Source organism: Durio zibethinus, unplaced genomic scaffold, assembly GCF_047325235.1.
Source record: "Durio zibethinus cultivar Kanyao isolate XHJ-2024 unplaced genomic scaffold, ASM4732523v1 HiC_scaffold_96, whole genome shotgun sequence".
In the NCBI taxonomy this organism is placed as follows: Eukaryota; Viridiplantae; Streptophyta; class Magnoliopsida; order Malvales; family Malvaceae; genus Durio; species Durio zibethinus.
In genome coordinates this window covers 67,501-74,457 of record NW_028322719.1, presented here as the reverse complement: position 1 = coordinate 74,457, position 6,957 = coordinate 67,501, and the positions used below count along the sequence as shown (strand labels likewise).

Here is a 6,957-nt window from a genome sequence, read left to right as displayed (position 1 = left end):
TTCATTTATTTATTTTCTTTCTTTTTATGCGAAAACCGTTGAATTTAGTATTGAATTTAGTAGATATAGATACTGATTCTTATATCGAAGGGTCTTTACCTATTTTATTTCTTGTTTGTTTATCTTCTTTCGTCTCTATCGGAGACCCGTATTTATTTGGTCCAATCAGAAAATATTTTATCATTTCTGTATTCGCAATTCAATATAGATGGATATTCCATAACATATATATGCCCCCCTTACTCTCAGTTTTCTCAGGCAATTTACTCGAACGGTCGATTTTTTTTTTTTTTTTCGTCTTAGCTTCCGCCTTTATGAATGAAAACAAAAGAAAGGAGTCTCTCATCTCTCATTATGATCTGGATTTCATTTCTATGGGTTGCATCTTTTCTTTTTTCTTTAATTTTATTTTTATTCTTATTCTTTTATTAGACTATCCTATATAACCATAATAAGATAACTAAAAAAATAAAAATAAAAATGAAAATTGAATTTATTCATTATTAAAATTTATTCATTTTAAAATTTATTCATTATTAATTATTTATTTTCTAGTATAATAGCATAATAGCTAGAACTAATTATTCCATTCATTTCTATTTCGACTTCGAAGATAATTCGAATTAGTTAGTCTAAAAAACAAAGTTTCATTCTAATTATTTAGACTTATAACGTATCATTTATATAATGATAATATATATATAAATTATATATAAATATAAATTATATATAAATGCATAAAAATATTTTCACTATAATTATCTAATTATTAGACTCTATTTATAATTCTAAACTAAATATAAATAAATTAAATATATATTAAATCTATATTAAATATAAATAAATATTAAATATAAATAAATTAAATCTATATTAAATCTATCTATCTATATTAAAATTAAATCTATCTATTAAATTAAATCTATATCTATATCTATATAAAAAAAAAAAATTATATATAATTTAAATGTAAAATATACTAAAAATATACTAAAAAATACTAAAAATATAAAATAAAAAATATAGTAATATTATACTTAGTATACTAATATTATACTAATATATATATAATACTAAATTATATATATAATACTAAATAGAATATAATACTAAATAGAATAGAATACTAAATAGAATAGACTAATAGAATAAAGATAACATATAATAAAATAAATATAAAATAAAAATATATAATATAGAGATAAATAATAAATAATTATAAAAATTATAAATATATTTATAATTTATTTTTATAATTTTTATAATTATAATAAAATTAGAATTAAATTATAATAATATTATTATAATTTAATATTATTAAATATAATGTTATTAAATATTAATATGATTAAATTAAAATATGATTAAATTAAAATATCATTTTTAATATGATTAAAATATAATCAAATAGAATGATTAAAATATAATCAAATAGAATTATATTATTCTATTCTTAATTATTATATTCTATCAATATTAGATTGAATATTAGATTGAATCTACCATTATTATATATTATTATATATTATTATATATCATTATATTAAATATGATTATATTAAATATGGCATAAATTATGTATGGCATAAATATGGCATTTAAAATTTAAAATTCTAGTTTTTCTAAATTCTAGTCTATAATTCATATTAATAATTCATAGTAATTATGAATAACTAATAGATAGTTAATAGATAAGATCGTAATAGTTTGCTGAATTCCTATGGATACAAAATTTCTATTATTTGAGCCCGCTTAGCTCAGAGGTTAGAGCATCGCATTTGTAATGCGATGGTCATCGGTTCGATTCCGATAGCCGGCTTTCTCTATTTGTTTGCTTTTTTACTTTTTTACATGATTGATAATGTTTTTTTGAAATCAAAGAACATTGAAAAAGCTTTTTCCCCTTTTCTTTCCAAAGGTCAACGATCCGTTTATTATGTCGTAGAAACTTTCAATTAGGAATAAAATTGGAGGAGTTAGATCTTTGCAGAATAAATCAAGAAAAAAAAAAAGGAAACTTTTTTTGGTTTAATTTTTAGATTTTAATTTTTATATTTTATATTTAATATATATTTTATATTTAATATATTTATATATTATATATATTTTATTTTAATTTCTATTTTTTGTATACATTATATACAATATACATTATATACAATACAAAAAAGTATGGATATTGATCCAATTCATCTCATTAATATTTGTAGTACAATCCTTCAGTCGATTTCGCTTCATTTAGTTCAGTTTTAATTTAGGTTTATGAAATTTCAATAAAATTCAAATTAATAAGGAGTCTTTATGTCGCGTTACCGAGGGCCTCGTTTCAAAAAAATACGCCGTCTGGGGGCTTTACCGGGACTAACTAGTAAAAGTCCTAGAGCCGGAAGCGATCTTAGAAACCGATCGCGCTCCGGTAAAAAATCTCAATATCGTATTCGTTTAGAAGAAAAACAAAAATTGCGTTTTCATTATGGCCTTACAGAACGACAATTACTTAAATACGTTCGTATTGCCAGAAAAGCAAAAGGGTCAACAGGTCAGGTTTTACTACAATTACTTGAAATGCGTTTGGATAACATCCTTTTTCGATTAGGTATGGCTTCAACTATTCCTCAAGCCCGCCAATTAGTTAACCATAGACATATTTTAGTTAATGGTCGTACAGTAGATATACCAAGTTATCGCTGCAAACCCCGAGATATTATTTCAGCGAGGGATGAACAAAAATCTAGAACTCTGATTCAAAATTATCTTGATTCATCCACCCATGAGGAATTACCAAAGCATTTGACCCTTCACACATTACAATATAAAGGATTAGTCAATCAAATAATAGATAGGAAATGGGTCGGTTTGAAAATAAATGAATTGCTTGTCGTAGAATATTATTCTCGTCAGACTTAAACCTAACTAAAATAACAAAACAAGGGTTCTGCTCCCTTTTCACCTGAGTTAAGGTTAAGTAAAGGAAGACAGGGTAAGGGATTTGATTCGGAAATTTTATTTTTCTCCTATTCATGTATGATAGATCCGTAGGTAGATTTTCATCCCCTGTACGCTATTTTACGTATTCCGTATTAAAAAGAAATTGGGAATAGAGAATCTATATCAAAGAAGGGTCTAACTCTTTAGTATCTGTTCTTATTTGATTTGATACATTGTAGTCAGTTACATTGGCGAATTAGGTGAAGGTGCGGAAAGAGAGGGATTCGAACCCTCGGTAAACAAAAGTCTACATAGCAGTTCCAATGCTACGCCTTGAACCACTCGGCCATCTCTCCTACATAATTATTATGGCCGATAACCCGAGCGAATAGCGAGTTATTCATATTAGATTGTTCGAGAGGTACGAACAATATCAATTCTAACTAGAAAACTAGCTATAAAAATAGAAAACTTTTCATCACTTTTTTCAGCACTTTTTCTTTAGCCTCCCGACTCGAAGAAATTTTTTTGTGAGGGGGCTGTTAAAAATAAATAATATAATACGATAAACATATACCATATATATCTATTCATGTTTGCGAAAAAGGCACTCCCATCTTTTTTCTGATATTTCTACCGGACTGGATTAAATCAATGAATTGAAACGAATCAAATCAATCGATTGGTTTTTTTTTTTTAGACTATGCTTAATGGATATTTTTAGTTCATAATTCTCTTTAGACTCTAATTCCCCATTTCTATAAGAATTCTAAAATTCTTTTCCAGTTTTAGATCTCTCAACAACAACCTCTTACTCTGTAAATCTATTACAAATTCATAAATCCTCTAAGGGATTTTTATATTTGATTATATGTTGTATACCTGCTATGCACAAAACACAAAAAAGGGCAGTTATTTTATTTTCATCATAGAACGATTATTCGATTATTTTTCCTCTTTTTATCATAATTTAATCAAAACTTCTCTAATTTTGCTAATCTATCCTAATCCGTAGGATAAATTTTTTGATTCTTCAACTTCGATGAAATCGTAATAATTCTTTTTTCTTTTTATATTTTATTCTTATACTAATAAATTCTTATACTAATAAATTTGGATGAAATAAAATAGGATTCAAATATTTCTTTTTTTTTTTTTTTCTTGATTCCTGCCAAAAAAATTGAAGTAAAGTAGAGGGCTATATCTTTTTTTTTTTTTTTTTTATGGAATGGGTCTGCTTTTATGTTATTTCGTACTGTACGCTTCCTTTGTTTGTGAGATCCTTTTTTTTTTCTCACGAAGGGGTAATGAAAAGAGTTATAGAATGGATTGCTACCTATGCCTAGATCGCGGATAAATGGAAATTTTATTGATAAGACCTTTTCAATCGTAGCCAATATCTTATTACGAATAATTCCGACAACTTCAGGAGAAAAAGAGGCATTTACTTATTACAGAGATGGTGCGATTTGATTATTATTATATAATTATAATTATTTTATATATTTTAATTATTTTATATATATTTTTTTTTTTATTTTTATTTTACCGCTCTTAGTCTTAGGAAAAAGACACATGATTCGGAATAGAAAAAAAAAAAAAAAGACTATTGAAAAAAAAAAAGAAATCTACGCTTGTTGAAGGTGAAGTTTATAAATAAAGCAATTCCTTCTGTCGTGTATCCCCGATTAATGCAACCTCAGATGCTTCAATTGTTGATTCGAGTATTGAGCGAAAGGTTACACCTATGGGTCTGTATTGTGGGTCAACCCTACTACACTAGTACCAATAGGCGGCATAGAGGAAGAAGCACTACATCTAGGAATCAACAACACGAAAACTTTGTTATTGTTATAAAGGATTCCCTTTCCTTATCGGGATCGGAACTAAGAGAAATGGTTGGGACAACAAACATCCATCTTGTTCGTACTTTGGATACCCATATAACCATCGAAGATTGTTGAAGTGACTAATTCCTGGAAATTAAGGAGCGTTGAGAACAAAGAAATTGTTGGAGTTTACTTTATTTATCTAGTACGAACACGCTTGATGGTAAGAAAAGATCTTTTGCAAGAGGGTTGGCTAGAGATTTCTTGTAAAAACATTAGCCCCGCTCAGTTCATAATGACAATATTTCGACCTTTTTTTTAATTCCATGGATTATTCTCATTATGCACATAAAGGAGGAGCCGTATGAGGTGAAAATCTCACGTACGGTTTTGGAACGGAGAATTCGTTGAATCGAATGACGACCGTAACGGATGTCGGCTCAATCCGAAGGAAATTATGCGGAAGCCTTACAGAATTATTATGAAGCTATGCGACTAGAAATTGATCCCTATGATCGAAGTTATATACTCTATAACATAGGCCTTATCCACACAAGTAACGGAGAACATACAAAAGCTTTAGAATATTATTTTCGAGCACTAGAACGAAACCCGTTCTTACCACAAGCTTTTAATAATATGGCTGTGATCTGTCATTACGTGCGACTATCTCCACTATAGAAATAAAAAAAAAAAGGAAAGAAAGAGCAAATACGCTAGTAAATAAATACGCTAGTAAATAAAATAGGCTTTCTACATATTGCATCGTCCAAAAAACGATTTTTATCAGCTGTAACAAAAAAAGAAAAAAAAAAAAGAAACTTCATAGAAGTCAAAATATGAAGAAATATATATGCCTAGATACTTTATTCTATGGATAAAGGATCTAATTGATAGAGGAAGCACCGTAAAGATCAATTAGCGAGGTTTTGGGCCGATACAATAAAAATAAATAAGAACTGCTTATTTATGTCATGATATGAGATAAAAATTAGGAATCAACTTATGTAATAGAGCCGATCCCCTAAGTTATTGAGCAGCGGTGTAGCATCAGATCCCAAAGACAGTAAGTCTTTTTTATGAGGAAGAAGTCTTTTTCAAGGATTCTATATAAATTTATATATGATATGAAACCGAGATAGTTACCTTTCAGAAAAATCTAACGGACGATAATCCCGAAACGCCTATGCTTTATTTTTCTGAAGGTGGGAGAAAAGATAAAACTCATTATTAATTTAATCCAAATTAAAGTTTGAAACTCATGTAATTAACCTCTTTTGGTTAACCCGAGACAAATCGATAGGATCTATGAGAAATCTCATTCAATTGGATATATGGTAGGGTAAAAAAATGGGACACCAAAAGAATTGACTGCCGAGCCGTATGAGGTAGGAAACTCTCAAGTACGGTTCTAAGGGAAGGAATTGACCCGCCTATTCCGACCGGGTGAGAACAGGCCATTCGACAGGGGGATTCTGAAATAGCGGAGGCTTGGTTCGATCAAGCCGCTGAGTATTGGAAACAGGCTATAGCGCTTACTCCTGGTAATTATATTGAAGCGCAGAATTGGTTAAAGATCACGAGGCGTTTCGAATAAGAACAAGAGCTCTCTGTTTATTTATTATTTTCGGATTAGAAATTCTAATTAGAAATTAGAAAATTCTATTACTATTAAATTCTATTCTTATTCTATTAAATCCATTTAATTAAATTACCTTACCATTAAAATTATTAAATTAGATTTTTTATTCATATTCAATTTGAATCTTTAAATATTAAAAAATATTAATTTAATTGGAATTGTTAATTGTGTAATTGTTTGTTTTTGTTGGACCCATCGGTCAGATCATTTCTCTCTCTCTGGGAAAAACCAATCAAAGAATTTCATTATATCCTTTCTAAAATCGTTCTATTTCGTCTGATATTTCGTAAGGATAAGTAATACACGGATATAGCAAAATAAAAAATATTTTCTTTTCTGCTTCTATTAAAACGAATAAAAACCCCTCGAATGACTCAATATCAATACTGGAGTATCCCTTAGTAATGAATGCTCACGCGAGTTGGGATAGAGTAATATTCCTTGTTCTATCTATGTAAGACAAAAAAAACTCCATCTAGGAACTTCTAATTAAGATAGGAATACAATACACAGGTTGCACAAAAAAATTGTTTTTGCACCAATGTAAGTAAAGTCCGG

The 6,957-nt window shown here is 28.1% G+C and overlaps 2 non-coding genes across 2 annotated transcripts; one reads left to right on the top strand and one right to left on the bottom strand.

Annotated features, from left to right (window-relative positions):
• The first annotated feature begins 1,746 nt into the window (after positions 1-1,746).
• Positions 1,747-1,819, top strand: TRNAT-UGU (transfer RNA threonine (anticodon UGU)). Its single transcript has one exon. It is a non-coding gene; the product is annotated as a tRNA-Thr (tRNA).
• Positions 1,820-3,197: 1,378 nt separating this feature from the next.
• Positions 3,198-3,284, bottom strand: TRNAS-GGA (transfer RNA serine (anticodon GGA)). The gene has a single exon. It is a non-coding gene; the product is annotated as a tRNA-Ser (tRNA).
• Positions 3,285-6,957: the final 3,673 nt, after the last annotated feature.